Genomic DNA, 17,693 nt, shown 5'->3' on the forward strand with positions numbered 1-17,693 from the left:
TCAATGAACATTTGTTACCCTGCATAGTTAGTACAGAAGGTGGCCAACCTTTAGTACTTGACAAGTAATTAAATAACATGCGGTATCCTACTAGGCTTCTAACACACAGATAGATAGTCATTCGGCAATACCTCCCCTTCTGGAAGGGTCGTTCTTCTCAATTGATTAGAAGATGAAAAAGAAAGAATTTAAGAGAATTATAAAAAGATATATGATCACAATAATCTGGCTTGAGATCTACCTCTGAACTATAGAGGTTTATCAACAAGGAACGAAATATATATATATATATATACACACAAGTATTATCGCATCATATTCACGTGTTTGAATAACTTTTTCTACTCCGTCCATCATTCTATGGATCCATGCTCTTGCTCAAACTTATTAAAAATTACCTTTGAAACTCCCCCAATAATTAAAATTGAACATGAGGTTTCATACTCGACATCAACGTTACTAGAATCCTATGTTGCACCATAATTTTCTTGGTATAGTAATTATACTCTTTGTCGATAAAAGAATAAATATTCAATAGGTAAATCATCGACTTAGTTAGTCTATTAACGATAACTTATATATTTTCATGACCCGATTAGTGGTACTTAATCTCAACATCCATTACAATACAACTCCCACGGTTATTATCGTCTCATTATTCACAGAATCATTGTTGCATTACTATAGTCCATCGCTGATCTACTGTAGTCATTTGCTTTCCTCGAGATATTAATTACTAATCATATGGAATCCATATCTGTCGTATCGAAATCTTTTAAGGAGGAAACATAATCACTATTCGTGATCCATGTAGAATATTTCCGGAACTTATGAAATTGCAGAAGACTTTCAATCAAAGAAACTATAACATGTTAATACCATTATTAGCAATATGTCCTCAATAGGAGACTTGAAACATATGGTTCATTTAGTCATTTTTAGAACATGGTCATGACTTATCTCAATGTAGGACCTTCTTAGATGGGTGACCCGCTCACATCGATAACACGAAATAAATCTCTACCAACTACTATTACGGTTGAGTATTGCACAGTCATCAAAAAGAATGTCAATCTTCCGTATCATAATATAACCTTCATGGTTTCACCCAGTCATTACTGTATTCCTTTGGCACGAGCATTTATAATTGCTCTCTTACACTTAAAGTGTCGGCCACCTCATTGGCCTTTCCTGATAGTAATAGTTCCTTACAATCAATGTCTTTTGAAGCATCTTCAAATAAATTTTCTACCTTATTTCCAATCATTGCTTATGTGAAAATGCTCTTCTTAAGTTCGGGTGAAAAAAATCACCATTTTTCCATAAGTTATTGCCTCAGTCTTTGTAGGTGAATATTATCACGGCTGTAACTTCCCCAAATCCAGGGTCAGGATTGAGTGTCACCAAACAACTTTAAACAATATAAACCTGTATATTAAAATAAATATACAGATAACCCCTCAATTCCGGATCGAATGTAGGTTGAATGTAAATCTCAAAACTTTTTCAAGTTTTGAGCAGTTTCTAAGGCTAAGTGTTTTTGAGAGCAAGTGTGTGTGAATTGCTTGAAGCTAATGCAGACAGATATATATTCAAACACAAATGTAAAGAACACAGAGAACTTAAAAACTTTTCTGGTGAATTTGTTGTTCCACCAGAGATGTGTTATTTCAGAAAATCTGTGATTCAAAGAATTAAATCACAGCTGCTTTCTAGTACAAACTAGATGATTTTCTCTCTGGATTTTTCTAAACAGCTCTAGAAAATTCATATCTAATTACTAGCTGCTACTTGGTTTATATATCACCAAGTTTACAAGTGAAGACAAAACTGTAAAATACAATTAAAAAGGCTCTTCACATGTTTCTTCTTCATTTCTCTATCCAATGCAATTTAGGCTTAGCTGTTGATCTTTGAATACTTCCTTGTTTGTACCAGAATGGAAATGCTGCATTTTCTTGATTCCTCCTAGAGGCTTCCACATTTCAGTTTGTCTCTATCAACCCATGTGCCTCTGTCAGCTTATGAATTGTCACTATCAACTGCTAATGAACTAAGCATCAGTTGAAGCTTTCATCCGTTGATGCCTTATCCATTGAGGCTTTATCCGTTGAAGCTTTATCCGTTGATGCATTATCAGTTGAAGTCTTTATCCGTTGAAGCACTTATCCATTGATGGATATTATCCGTTGAAGCATTAGAGACATCCGTTGAAGCTTTGTTTCTTATCCGTTGAAGGTCTTCAATATCAGTTGATACTTCTTCACTTATACAAAATTACAAGGCATGAAATATTTACAATTAGCCCTCCTATTTGCATATCCACTAGTAGTCAACATGACTGATACTTTCCTACAACATCTAAGAATTACAACTTGAATCCAGAGAATGAAATGTGCTACAATACTAAACTTATTGCTAAGTAAAGCTACTCCTTCAACGGATAGCCAAGATGGTCTTATCCGTTGAGGCTACAAATACTAGATTTCTACTTAAGTGTTTTGTTTAACTTATCATCAAACTAATACACATATTCCTAACAATCTCCCCCTATTTATGTCTACGAGAACTGTAGGCATAAATTTGGGTTTAGCTTGATGATAACAAAATACTTGACAAATATATTAACTGTAATAAAGCAAAAATTCAAAAGTGCTGCAAAAATGTGTATGCTGAGATGGAATTGAAGAATTACATTGTTTCCAAGGGTGCTCCTCTAGCCTGAGCAGATTAATTTCTTTTCCTTTGATCCCTTGTTTTCTTTCCTAGCCTCCTGTCATTCTCCTCTATTTGAAGTTGAAGTTTTCTGTAGAACTCAGCTTCATCTTCTTCATTGATGTCCAACTTAGATTGCATATCCTTGAGAGTTTCATTACTGGCAATCTTGAGCTGATCTTCAAGTCTGAAAAACCTTCTGACTCCTTTGTTATCTCTGAACTCCATCAACCAATGAGGTGATTTGTGAACTGAAATTCCTTTTTCTTGAATGAGTAATGTTCTAGGCAAGGCATTGGGCTCCCACCAAGTTTTCCTTATGTTGGCAATCTTGTTGAGAATCTCAGTCTTGGCAGTCCTGGTAAAGCCAGAATCCCTTTGTATGGCTGAGTAGACTCTAACCAAGGTAGAGTAGCCTTCATTCAGAATCCTGTAGAGAGGCCAAGTTCTTTCCTCACTTCCTTTGTATTTGAACACTAGTCTTTCTGGTAGCTGTTTGTAGGCAGATATTCCCCTTACTTCCACCAGCTCATCCAGATAGAGTTCAATGTCTGAAAATTCTTTTATGTCACAAATGTGAACATAATCATCCTTAGAGGCTTGTGGCTTAGGCTTAGGCTTCTGAGTGAATTTGATTGAGGTTTTAGAGGGTGTTAATTTGATTCTTCTTTTCTGCTTCTTTGATGGTGGATAAGAGGTTAAGAAGGTGGGCAATTTGATGGTGTCCCAATCAATTGGTTCCTCCTTAGGAATGATTGTTTCACCATGAATGTTTATGAAGGGGTCAGGCACAATGGTTTCAGGAATAGAAGGTAGTGGTTTGGATTTTGATTGGGTTTCTTCAGTCTCATCTACCATCTTTCTCTTTGCATTGGCCTTCTTTCTGTTCCCTTTCTGCCATTCCTCTCTTTCCTTACTTCTTTCTTCCATATCATTATCAACCATGTCCCCCATACCTTCATCTTCACTTTTGTCTTCAATTTCTTTCTTTTCTTCAGCTTGACTTGAGTTTAGCTGTTTTTCAAGCTTTGCTTGTGCTCTTTTGTCAGCCTTTAGCTTTTTTGCTTCTTCCTTCAACCTTCTGGTTTCTTCCCTCTTGGCTATTGAGAATTTGGGATGTCCTTGCATCACACAGATGCTCTTTCCCTCTCTAAAGATAATAGCCATGTTCCTCCTTACAACTACATCCATTGTCTCTTTGTGCTTTGTGATACTTCCACCCAAAACCTTGTCTTCATCAGGCTTTGGAGGAGGAAAATCCACTTCTTTCATCTGAGCAAGGCTTAGAGGATTCTTTGTAGAGTCCTTATTGGATCTGTTGTTGGGCTTGAGAACCATAGGTTTCAGATTCTTGGAAGAAGTCTCTCCAACCTTATTCCTCCTTACTGGCTTGAGCTCCATATTAATTGGTTCCACCTTTGTGCTATGCTTTACAGATTGTGATTTAGAAGTTGTAGAACCAAAAATTTGTTGCATCTTTTCATCAATTTTCCTCCTTTGCTCTTTGACTTGCAATTCAGCTGCTGCTATCTGGATTAGATCAATTCTATCAAGCTTTCCTTTGATTTGAATAGTTGGAGAAGTAGTGATGGCAGGAACTAGCACTTGAGATATTTGAACTGTTATTGATGGCTCTCATTCCCCTTCCCCTTTATTCTCCCCCTTTTTGTTATCATCAAGGGTAGGGGTCAAGCCTTGTGTTTTTGCCAGCTGCATTAGTAGATTTGTCTGAGTTTGTTGATTCTGAAGAATGGTGACCATAGAGTCTTCAATGATCTGAACTCTGTCTTCCAACCTGGCCAGCCTCTTGTCAGCATCAGATGCTTTCCTCAGTCTCCCCAACAAATCTTGCATAGTACCATAAGGCATGACTGAATCCAACTTCTCAACATTGTAGGATTTCAGATCAGCAATGTCCTGCTTGAGTTCATCCACACTTAGATTCTGTTTGAAATGCTGCAACTGTAAGAGATGCAGAGAGTCCAGATGAGCTTGAAGAATTGCCTTGGTACCAGCATCTGTAGTCTCCTGAAGGGCCTTCTGAATAGTCATTACTTGCCTGACCAAAGTGACACCAAACTCTCCTGGTGTAGATGCCTTTGCCCATGCCCAATCAGGGAGATCTGGAACAGAACTTGGGCCTGCTTCTCCCCCTAAGTTCATGCTCTCATCCAAAGAATCAGAGTCATCATCATTAGAATTTACTCCAAATTCTTCAGATGGCTCACCAGCTTGAGAAGGCAGCCTGTTAACAGCAGCTTTGTCTCTGAGAAGAGATTCTGAAGTGTGTACAATGTTTAAAGTCTGTTCTGCCTCCACATTGCCCTGAGCAGCCAATAATTGATAGGCTGGAACAGGGTGACTAAAAGTGTCAGCATCCAAGGAAATGTTATCAATTACAGCTTTGTAATGTTGCTAAAATTGTCTTTCCTTTTCTGCATCATCCACTATCATTGACTCACTAGCAATGGCTGGATCCACCCTTATAGCTTCTATACCTGCCTTTCTCTCATTTTCTCTATGTTCTTGCATCAGGGGCCCCTGGCTCACACACACCCTCACACCCTCACCCTCACCTTCTAAGGTAGCACTCCCCTCACTCACTTTTGCCATGCTGGAAGAAATAGCATGCATATGGTGACTCTCAACCTCTCCTTTTGCCTGGGAGCAACCCAGCCTCTCACTCAAAATATCACTCCCTTCCCTCAAACCTAAAAGTGATTGTATAGTAACCATGTCCTCTACAGTTGGAATTGTTTCTGTTATATGTGTAGAGACCATCAACGGATAGGGAGTATCCGTTGAAGTGGAAACTGATGGTATCAATGGATAACTGTTGTTAAGCTTATCCGTCGAAGAACAACAACTTGTCAACGGATGAGAGATATCCGTTGAAGAAGGAAAAGATGTAGATATAGAAAGTGACATAATTGTTGAATCTGTGTGAATTGATTTTAAGTGAGGTGACACAGATTCTTCAACTATATCTGAAAGAATTGGTTGATGATCCAACAAATCATCTAAAAGATGATGATCATCAGGTTTTGAGTGGGGCTCCTCCCTGAGTTTTAATGAGGGAGAATCAGGAATCGATGTGAATATCATATCCACATCCATAGAGGGTGATGGAGAGTTTAATGATTGATGTGTTTCTATTATGAGAGAATGGGGTTGTGACTCCACATTTGCTGGAATCACATCAAGCTGAATTTGAGAAGGCAAAGATACAGGTGAATGTATCTGTGCTGTGTGTGCCCCTTGTGTGGAAACTAGGGTCTTGGTCTTCTTCTTCCTTGAAAAGGCTTTGATTGGTGAATTTGTGGCTGCAGTGTCCCTCCCTCTTTTGTTCTGTGTCCCTGGTTGGGGACTATTTTCAATAGTTGCACCCTTTTGGGAGGATGCAACTAGGGATGTGTTTGAATCCTCTTGAACCACCACAGTCTTTTGAGAGACTGTGGCTTGGCTGGCTGGGGTACCACTCACCTCTCCCACCTTATCCTGGGGGGTTTCTTGATGTTCACCCCTCCCCTCACCACTTACACCCTGTTCACTCTTTTCAGGATTTATGGTAGTTGTTACAACTGTTGTCTTTTGAGAGACAACAGAGGTGGTTTTCTTTGGCTTGTGTTTTGAAATTTTAGTTTTGGTGGCTTTGGTAGGAACCTGTTTGGACAAAGACACATATTTCATTGCCACACTGGAAGGCAAAGAAACAATGGGGTTGGAAACAGTAGGAGTTATAGAAGTGTTTACCTCACTTACCTGTGGTGCATTCATGATTGGAAAATATACCAATGGCACCTGGTTGTTGAGGTTCATTCTCAAAAGGTCTGCAAGGACCCTTTTCTCTAGTGCCCAGCATTTAAGTTTATTGTTCTCATTTGATATAACCAATCCTTCAGCAACATGGTTAGCCAATAACATAAAGAATCTAGCATAGTAGATGTTATGTGGTCTATTAGCTTTGTTACCTAATCTGGAACCTAATTCTAGCATGACACAGTTGCTAAAATTAAAGTACCTATCAGAAACTAGCATATAGAGCATATTAACAAGAGATGAGGTTATGGCATCAAAATTGCTAATCTTCCCAGAGAAAACCTTGATAAAGGCATCTCCAAGAAAACTCCATTCTTTCCTAAGGCCCTTCCTTCTAATACTACCTAAACTAGCAGAATCAAAAGCATAGCCTATGGAATCTAACATAGCAGATACATCTTTATCAGTGTATGGTGTCATGGCATTATTCTCAGGTAACTTAAAGTAAGACTGTATATCATCACAGTTAATGCAATAATCCTTACCTTTGAGAGAGAAGGCAATAGTCATATATGTGGAGTTGAACTCTGCAGTTGTCCAAATCTCCTCAATCACCTCACAGTAGATGGTTGGGGCTTCCAGCATTGCATAGCTTAGTTTGCAGTTTTTGATGAAGTCCATCATCTTGTAATAATCAGAATGGGCTTCATTCTTTTCAACCAAGGCTACAAAATTATTCTTTTCATAAACAAATCCAGATTGAGACATAATTTTGACTACTGGTGCCATTGTTGTGAGTAGAGGTTGCAGAGAAAAACTTGAGAATTTTGGGAGAGAAGGAGAATAAAAATTGCAAGAAAGCGTAAAGTGAAAATTAGAGTTCAATGGGCTTTTATACTTTCTTGAATTAAAACATAAATAAAATGATTAAATGATACTTTTAAATAAATTACAGTCGTTTAAGAATAAAGAAAACTGTAGAAATTCTGAAAACTGCCTTTAATACAAATATATACATCAGTGTATATCTATATCAACGGTTAAGTAAAAGAATCAACGGCTGTGACTCACTTAAAGTAACTGATGTGACACTTCAACGGATAAGGTTAATAGTTATCCGTTGATGATCAACATTATTTTATCCGTTGAGGGATAAAATTACCAGAAATGTATTTGTCTTTCAACGGATAATGAACATCCGTTGATAGAACAATTTTGGCTTTCAACGGATAGGGAATATCCGTTGATAGAATAAGTCTTACTTAAAGCCAACTTTGTTCTTGCAGCAAATTCATTTCAGGCTTCAAGGCAGATTATATAGAGGACATAAATTTATGAATAATTAAGCATACCTAGCTCACTTACTAATCTTGTGAATGTTGATTCATCAAGTGGCTTGGTAAATATGTCTGCAATCTGCTTTTCACTTGGAACAAAATGAAGTTCCGCTGTACCTTTTATCACATGTTCCCTAATGAAGTGGTACTTGATGTCAATGTGCTTGGTTCTTGAGTGCTGCACTGGATTTTCAGTGATGGCAATGGCACTTGTGTTGTCACAGAATATAGGTATTTTGTCAACAGTTAGTCCATAGTCAAATAGTTGATTCCTCATCCATAGTATCTGTGCACAGCAACTACCAGCAGCAATGTACTCAGCTTCAGCTGTTGATGTAGAAACAGAATTTTGCTTCTTGCTGAACCATGACACAAGCTTGTTCCCTAGAAATTGATAGGTGCCAGTTGTGCTTTTCCTGTCTATTTTGCAGCCTGCATAATCTGCATCTAAGTAGCCAATTAGATCAAAACCAGACTCTCTAAGGTACCAAATTCCTAGATTTGGAGTCCCTTTGAGATATCTGAAGATTCTTTTAATAGCTACTAAGTGAGATTCTTTAGGGTCAGCTTGAAATCTAGCACAGAGACATATAGAAAACATTATATCAGGTCTACTAGCAGTTAAATATAAAAGTGAGCCAGCCATGCCTCTATAACTTGAAATGTCCACAGACTTTTCAGCCTTGTTTAATTCAAGCTTGGTGGCAGTGGCCATGGGAGTTTTTGCAGATGAACAGTCCATTAAGTCAAACTTCTTTAAAATATCATAAATATATTTAGTTTGACTAATGAAAATTCCACCACTAACTTGTTTAACTTGTAAACCAAGAAAGTAAGTTAGCTCTCCCATCTTGCTCATTTCATATTTACTTTGCATTAACTTAGCAAACTTTTTACAAAGCTTATCATCTGTAGATCCAAATATAATATCATCTACATAAATTTGAACAAGTATTGTAGAGCCATTAACATTTCTAAAGAAAAGAGTTTTGTTAACAGTATCTCTTGTGAAGTGATTATCTAGAAGAAATTTTGACAAAGTCTCATACCAGGCTCTAGGTGCTTGCTTTAGTCCATAGAGTGCTTTCAACAGATAATACACATAGTCTGGAAAGTTTGGATCTTCAAACCCTGGAGGTTGGCTTACATAAACTTCTTCCTCCAATTCCCCATTTAGAAATGCACTCTTGACATCCATTTGATAGACTTTGAAATTGGCATGGGCTGCATAGGCTAGAAAGATTCTGATGGCCTCAAGTCTGGCAACTGGAGCAAATGTTTCATCAAAATCTATTCCCTCTTGTTGAGAATAGCCTTTAGCAACCAATCTGGCTTTATTCCTTATGACAATGCCATTTTCATCCATCTTGTTTCTGAATATCCATTTTGTGTCAATAGAACTCTTGTTCTTTGGCTTGGGTACCAGCTTCCATACATTGTTCCTCTCAAATTGGTTTAGCTCCTCTTGCATTGCTAAAATCCAATCTGGATCCAATAGAGCTTTTTCTACTCTCTTAGGTTCCTCCTGTGATAGAAAGCTACTATACAGACATTCATCTTGAGTAGCCCTTCTAGTTTGCACTTTAGATGTAGCATCACCAATGATCAGTTCAAAAGGGTGATTCTTGGTCCATTTCCTTTGAGGTGGTAGATTAGCTCTAGATGAGGTTGCCTCAGTATTGTCATGATGGGAGATAGAATGTTGATTGGTTGACACTCCCCCTGAGTTGCTAATCCTTTGAAATGAGTTGGGAGCTCTATCAACTGATGAAGTGAATTGATTATCCGTTGACAGACTGTGATCAACGGATGCTTCATTATGAACTTCAACGGATGATGCACTTTGTCTTTCAACGGATGCTACATTGCCTCTTTCAACGGAAGCTGAATTATGACTTTCAACGGATGCAGCATTCTGTGCATTATCCAAAGGCAGATTTTGAATTCTTCTTGAGATGCCTTCTTCATCATTCTCATCTTCACTATCATCACAATATATCTCAATATTGTCAAATTTGAGTCCTTCATGATGTCCCTCATCTGTTAGTCCATCAATCTTTTTATCATCAAACACAACATGCACATATTCCATGACAATGTTGGTTCTTAGATTGTAGACCCTATATGATATTCCAGCAAAATAACCAACAAATATTCCTTCATCAGCCTTTGCATCAAACTTCCCTTTGTGATCAGATTGATTCCTTAAGATGTAACATTTGCAACCAAAGACATGCAGAAAGTTTAAAGTTGGTTTTCTTCTCTTGAATAATTGATAGGGAGTCATGCCTTTTGCCTGATTGATTAGAGAAATATTCTGAGTGTAACATGCACAGTTAACAGCCTCAGCCCAAAAGTAAGTTGGGAGTTTTGACTCTTCAAACATTGTCCTTGCAGCTTCAATTAGTGATTTGTTCTTCCTTTCAACCACACCATTTTGTTATGGGGTCCTTGGAGCTGAGAACTCATGCATGATCCCATTTTCTTCACAGAACAACTTCATGGTTGAATTCTTAAACTCAGTTCCATTGTCACTCCTAATATTCCTTACTTTGAAATCAGGATGATTGTTGACTTGCTTGATATGATTGATAATGATTTCACTAGCTTCATCCTTTGATCCAAGAAAATAAACCCATGAAAACTTTGAGAAATCATCTACAATCACTAGGCAATATCTTTTCCTTGAAATTGACAATACATTGACTGGTCCAAAAAGATCCATGTGTAGCAGTTGTAATGGTTCATCAATTGCAGATTCAAGCTTCTTACTGAATGATACTTTCTTTTACTTTCCTTTCTGACAAGCATCACACAGTCCATCCCTTGTGAATTCTACTAGAGGCATTCCTCTAACTAAGTCCTTTTTGACTAGATCATTCATTATCTTGAAATTCAAATGGGATAGCTTCTTGTGCCATAGCCAACTTTCAACTGGACTTGCTTTGCTAAGAAGACAAGTAATGGATTCTGCATCTGTAGAGTTGAAGTCAGCTAAGTACACATTCCCTTTTCTAACTCCAGTTAGAACCACTTTATTGTCGTTCTTATTTGTGACAATACAGGCTTCAGAATTGAAGGAAACAGTATTCCCTCTGTCACATAGTTGACTGATGCTCAATAAGTTGTGTTTGAGACCATCAACCAATGCAACTTCATCAATGATGACATTTTTTTTTGAAATCAAGCCATATCCCATAGTGAATCCTTTGCTGTCATCTCCAAAGGTTATGCTAGGGCCAGCTCTCTCCTTAAACTCTGTGAGCAGGGTGAAATCTCCTGTCATATGTCTTGAACAGCCACTGTCCAAGTATCATAGATTCCTTCTTTTTCCCTGCACACAACAAAATCAATCAAGTTGATTTTGGTACCCAAGTTTCCTTGGGTCCAGCCTTGTTAGTCTTTTTCCTAGACTTCATTCCTCCTGCATCTTTTGACTTAGGTAACTTTGGGTCAACCTTGATCTCAGATGTGGTTGGTTGAAGTGTAGGATTAGTCACAAAATTATTTAGCACATTTGATTGAATTTGATAAGGCATAGATTGTGCAAACATGTTATTCCACATAGGCATATTGTATGGCATTTGAGGCATACTGAATGCAGTAAAATAAGGATTATTAATATATGGCATGTTTGCAAAATGTGCATGGGGATTCTGATGAGACATAACAGGCATAGCATGCAGAGGTGATATAGACATGTTAGGCATAGAGGGATTTGAAGGCATGGGAGCATTTTTAACAGATTTGTAATTATCAGATAGGTGATTAACACTTTTACAATGCACACAGCTTTTTCTAGGAGCATACCTATCAGGTGTGTAATTCTTATGTTTATTAATCCCTACCTTCCCATTTCTTTTAGATTTTCTTTTAGTTTCCTTCTTATCCTCAACCAACTTAAGCCTATTTTTCAGCTGATCTAAAGTCATGTGTCATATATTCACCTTACTGGCATCTTTGGATGTGCTGGCTCCTTCTTTGACAAAGTTCTTGAAAGTTGAATCATCCTTCGTATTGAGATTTTTATTTTTAAAATTACTTGCCTGTTTTAATTGATGAGCCTTCAACGGATGCTCTTTTTCTTCCTTCAACGGATAACTTTCATCATCCGTTGATTCCATATCCGTTGACAATCCATCAATTAATTATAACTCCTTTTTGTTTTTCTTCCAGGCATCCTCACAGAATGATTCAATTCCCTGAACCTTGGCAATCTGAGAACTAACATCCCTAGATGTTTTCCAGGCCTTGATTACCTCTTGCTCACTTTCTAACTGTTTAGAAAGAATTTCTACTTTCTTAACAGCTTCTTCTAGTTCACTCTCAACAATCAAGCATTTAAGTTTAATCTTTTCAAGCTCAATTACCTGATCCTCTAACACAGCATTCCTATCACTTAAAAACACATTATTCTCTTTGATCCTAGTGTTTTCTTTAGCTAGTGATTTAAGGGAAACACGCAAATGATATAATTCATTGGACATATCATTTATGGCTTCATTGCATTCATTTTTAGAAAACTGAGAGAGATCAGTAGTAATTACCTGGTTGCTTGATAAACTAGTTTCATTTTCATCAGAATTAGCCATCAGGGCTAGGTTGACATATTCCATATCATCATCTTCATTGACTCCATCTGCTGCCCAATCATCTTGAGTGAGAAAAGCTATTTCCTTTTGTTTGAGCAAATCAAAGTACTTCTTTTTGTAATCAACTTGCTCAAATTTCTTCTTATCAGAGGTTGGCTTCCTACACTCACTTGCAAAGTGTCCACTAATGCAACAGTTATAACATTTGAACTTGGATTTGTCCACCATGTTTTTGTTTGGCTTAGTGAGTTTTGTATTTTTCCTGAACTTCATCTTTGCAAACCTCGTGGACAGAAAAGCCAGATGTTCATCAACATCATCAGAGTCATCCTGACTGGAATTGTTTTCATCCTTAGCTACTTGCTCTTTACCCTTGCTTGATTCTGATTTGCTTGTGCCAATTTTGAGACTTGGCATTGTCTTCACCTCATTCATGGGTTCAATCTTCTCACTATCAGCTACAAGTGCAACTGATCCTCCTTTTTTCTTCCCCTTTTCCAAAAGCTCATCTTGTTCCATCTCAAGTTCATATGTCTTCAAAATTCCATATAATCTTTCAAGTGTGAAGTCCTTATAATCTTGAGAATTTCTTAGAGAAACAGTAATAGGCTTCCATTCCTTTGGTAGAGACCTTAGAAATTTTAAATTGGAGTCCTTAACTTGGTACACTCTCCCATACAGCTTCAATCCATTCAACAGTTTCTGAAATCTGTTGAAGGTATCATTCAATGATTCTCCTTCTTCAAAATGAAAATATTCATACTGTTGAATGAGAAGCTGCATTTTGTTTTCTCTAACTTGCTCAGTGCCTTCACAGATAAGCTGCACAGTATCCCAAATTTCCTTAGCAGTTTGGCTGTTAATGACATTGTCAAACATATCTTGATCTAGGCCATTAAACAGAATGTTCATGGCTTTCTTATCCTTATGAACCTCTTCAATATCTTCAACAGTCCATTCAGCTTTTGGCTTGGGAATAGACTGTCCAACAGCAACTGTTGCAGTAGCAGCTGTGGCCACCTTGTGAGGGATGTGAGGACCATTTTCAATGCAGTTGATGTAGCTTTCATCTTGAGAGAGAAGATGTAAATGCATCTTCACTTTCCAGTGATGGTAGTTATCTCTTTCCAAGATTGGAATCTTTACACCAATATCCTTCTTACTCATGATGTTAGCAGAATAGATCTTTAAACTCTTTGTATGTTAAGAGCTTGCTCTGATACCAATTTTTATTCCCAGTGGACTAACAATGAGATTTACAGAAGGGGGGTTGAATGTAAATCTCAAAACTTTTTCAAGTTTTGAGCATTTTCTAAGGCTAAGTGTTTTTTAGAGCAAGTGTGTGTGAATTGCTTGAAGCTAATGCAGACAGATATATATTCAAACACAAATGTAAAGAACACAGAGAACTCAAAAACTTTTCTGGTGGATTTGTTATTCCACCAGAGATGTGTTATTTCAGAAAATCTGTGATTCAAAGAATTAAATCACAGCTGCTTCCTAGTACAAACTAGATGATTTTCTCTCTGGATTTTTCTAAACAGCTCTGGAAAATTCATATCTAATTACTAGCTGCTACTTGGTTTATATATCACCAAGTTTACAAGTAAAGACAAAACTGTAAAATACAATTAAAAAGGCTCTTCACATGTTTCTTCTTCATTTCTCTATCCAATGCAATTTAGGCTTAGCTGTTGATCTTTGAATACTTCCTTGTTTGCACCAGAATGGAAATGCTGCATTTTCTTGATTCCTCCTAGACGCTTCCATATTTCAGTTTGTCTCTGTCAACCCATGTGCCTCTGTCAGCTTATGAATTGTCACTATCAACTGCTAATGAACTAAGCATCCGTTGAAGCTTTCATCCGTTGATGCCTTATCCATTGAGGCTTTATCCGTTGAAGCTTTATCCGTTGATGCATTATCAGTTGAAGTCTTTATCCGTTGAAGCACTTATCCATTGATGGATATTATCCGTTGAAGCATTAGAGATATCCGTTGAAGCTTTGTTTCTTATCCGTTGAAGGTCTTCAATATCAATTGATACTTCTTCACTTATACAAAATTACAAGGCATGAAATATTTATAATTAGCCCTCCTATTTGCATATCCACTAGTAGTCAACATGACTGATACTTTCCTACAACATCTAAGAATTACAACTTGAATCCAGAGAATGAAATGTGCTACAATACTAAACTTATTACTAAGTAAAGCTACTCCTTCAACGGATAGCCAAGATGGTCTTATCCGTTGAGGCTACAAACACTAGATTTCTACTTAAGTGTTTTGTTTAACTTATCATCAAACTAATACACATATTCCTAACACTAACTCAAATTTTATTACCTCTTTAATAACTTCCTCGTCTTATTCACTCTGACATCTCCAACTTCCTGCAGCTGGAATGTCTCCAATTTTTGTTGTCTGTTAAGAGCTATTAACTTTTATCCTTGTTAGGTCACACAACACTGTAGAAGGGGGTTGATACAGTGTAGAATACAATCAAATCGATTTAAAGCACAAGTAACAGAAAACAAATGTATTCGATATAATAAACTCTGTTACAATGGAACTGTTCTCTCTCAGTGATGAACAAATATCACGAGAGCTGCTAGGTTACAATTATGATCTTCTCGATGATCGTAACTCTTTTAGAGTAAACCTATGTCTGTGTTTATATAGACACACAGTTACAAGATAACTTCTAGTTGATATCGAATATAATTCTGTCTCCTAAAATATATCAACCAAATATCTTATAATTCTTCTAATCCTCGAACTCTTTCCTTGCATATCTTCTTCTTGTATTAGTCTCGATCTTCATTCCTGTAAATCAGCTTCCTTCCTTAACTGTTAGTCCTCCAGTACTTAAGTTCTGATATCCATTTTTTGATATTATTTCTGATAATCTAAGTTCTGATATCCTTAAGTTCTGATATCCAGTAAGTCCTTATTCCAGTAAGTACTGATATTTCCTGTTAGTTAAGATCTGAGAACTAAACATGAAACATATTAGACATGACATCTCAAATATATTTAACAATCTCCCCCAACTTGTAAATTATGCAAGAATGTACAAGTTAATAGATTTGATGATGTCAAAAACATTTCAGTTCAAATGCAATAAGAGTTTGACTAAACAAATAATTACAACTTACAAAACATTCATCTTTACCAGCATCACTGAATCAATCTGAATCCATAATGATTCTTAACAAAATCTCTTATTAGATTATCTTCATCTTTCTTCAGAACTTCAGCTAACTGTGCTTTGACCTGCATCAATTCTTCTTCTTTACTATGACCAATTTGATAAATGGCAGTTCTGAGAGCTTGAATGGATGCTCTTTCAAGTCCATCACCAAGTCTGATAACCTTAGGATGTGAAGAGTTTTCATTATAACATAAGCATCTTCCTTTCAGAATAACTTCCACCTTAGCAGAATTCTTCAACATAGGAATTTCTCTTCCATCACCTTCAGTAATCATTGGACTGTAATGAGAAGTCTTTATACCAGAGATTCTGAATAGATCTCTTATAGCCTTCAAAATATATTATGACCATCTTCTTGTAACATCATATTTTACTTCCAGAAGATAATGAATACGTTGAAGCTCTCTGATAGACTTCTTTAATACATCAGAATCAGCTAATCTATAAGTCCTTCCATCATTGAGAAATAAGATCAATTTCTCTTTTAGATTCTCCTTATCATGAGCATCTATCACAACTTGAGCAAACAACACCTTGTCAAGGTGCCTTTGTTTGATTTGTTCATATGGCTTATCTGTCAATATGAAAGGATCTTTTAGAGTAACCTCTACTCCTGTTTGAATCTTCTCTTCGTCAGAACCTAATCCAGCTGTATCTCTAGGTTGCTTGGATCTCAACCCAAATGTAGCAAGTTGACTCATCATGAGATTGGATTTTGGTTCAACTGGAGTAGCTTTCTTCCATAACAGCTTCTTCTTATCAGCAACTGTCAATTTGTCCAAATCAACTTGATCAGAATTTGTTGTTTCTTCTGTAGCTTGTTGTCCTTTATTCTGAATAACAACTTGAGCAGTGTCAGAGGTTGTTTTAGAATCTTCACTTACCTTTCTTCTTTTCAGAATTTGAACAGTTTCATCTTCTATCAAATCATCATCATGCAATGTAGTTTGATAGACTGGAATGGAAGAATTTTTCTTTTTCTTTAAAGGTTCACCAACCTTTTCTTTTCCTTTTGATTTAGAATCAATCTCAATGTGTGATCTTGTTTTGGCTTTAGATGCCTCAGTGATTGATTTCTCCTTGATCATAATGCCTTTCTCCTTATGCCTTGGAGGTTTCTTTGCATCAAAAGCTTTAGACTTAGGATTTGTCTTCTCAGCAGCAAATCTAGCTTCTTCCTCCTTGAGAGTTTCTAAATCCATTCCAGGATTGTGTTTCAGAAATAATCTTCTTGCTATCTCTTCATCAAGTATCTAGATTTTAGGATCTTTGTAATAAACAGTAGTCTGCTTCCCCTTTAACTTCAGAGTTTACAAAAACCTCTGAGAGTCTTCAGATCCTGACTAAATCAGAATATCATAACTTGACATCAGACTTTGCTTATCACCACTTGACTTCAGTCTTTGAGCATTCACAGCATCAGAACTTGACTTGTTCTGAATAGAAGATTTTCCTTGAACTTTTCTTTGACCTCTGCTTTTTTCAGAGTTTCCCTGGTTATCACTTTCATCATCCTTTTTCTTCAGTTCTTGAGTAGGTGAGCATTTGGACTTAACTACCTTCTCCCTCTTTTTGTCATCATCAGGAAGTAAGAGAGAAAGAAGAAGTTCAACTGAAGATTGGATTCCATCCAACTGAGCTTTCTGAGAAGCTTAATTAGCAAGAACCTCAACAATTTGGGCCTGTTGCTTCTCTTGAGTTTTCTCAATTGCTGCAACTTTCTCAGAAATAGGTCTGATATACCTGTTCTTGTCAAGCTTGAGTACTTGATCTAGCTTATCAGCTTGTTCTCTGAGTGTATCAACCTTTTCATGAGTAGCAGTATGTAGACCTTGAAGATGTTTTATAGGAAGAGCTGTGACCTTGAGTTGTGTCTTGAAATCAGCATTTGTAAGCAACTCATCAGCTTTTGCAATATGCTCTGTCAGAATTTTAGAACATGAAATAAAATCAGATTAATTCCAATTCTTGATCCACTCAACACCTCTGTGAGTATCCTCCCAAGGAATAGGTGCTTCCTTTTCAACAAATTTCTTCACCAATTCTTCCTTGCCCAGAATAGGCACTGGAGTC

This window comes from Apium graveolens, chromosome 4 (assembly GCF_009905375.1).
Source record: "Apium graveolens cultivar Ventura chromosome 4, ASM990537v1, whole genome shotgun sequence".
Classification (NCBI taxonomy): Eukaryota; Viridiplantae; Streptophyta; class Magnoliopsida; order Apiales; family Apiaceae; genus Apium; species Apium graveolens.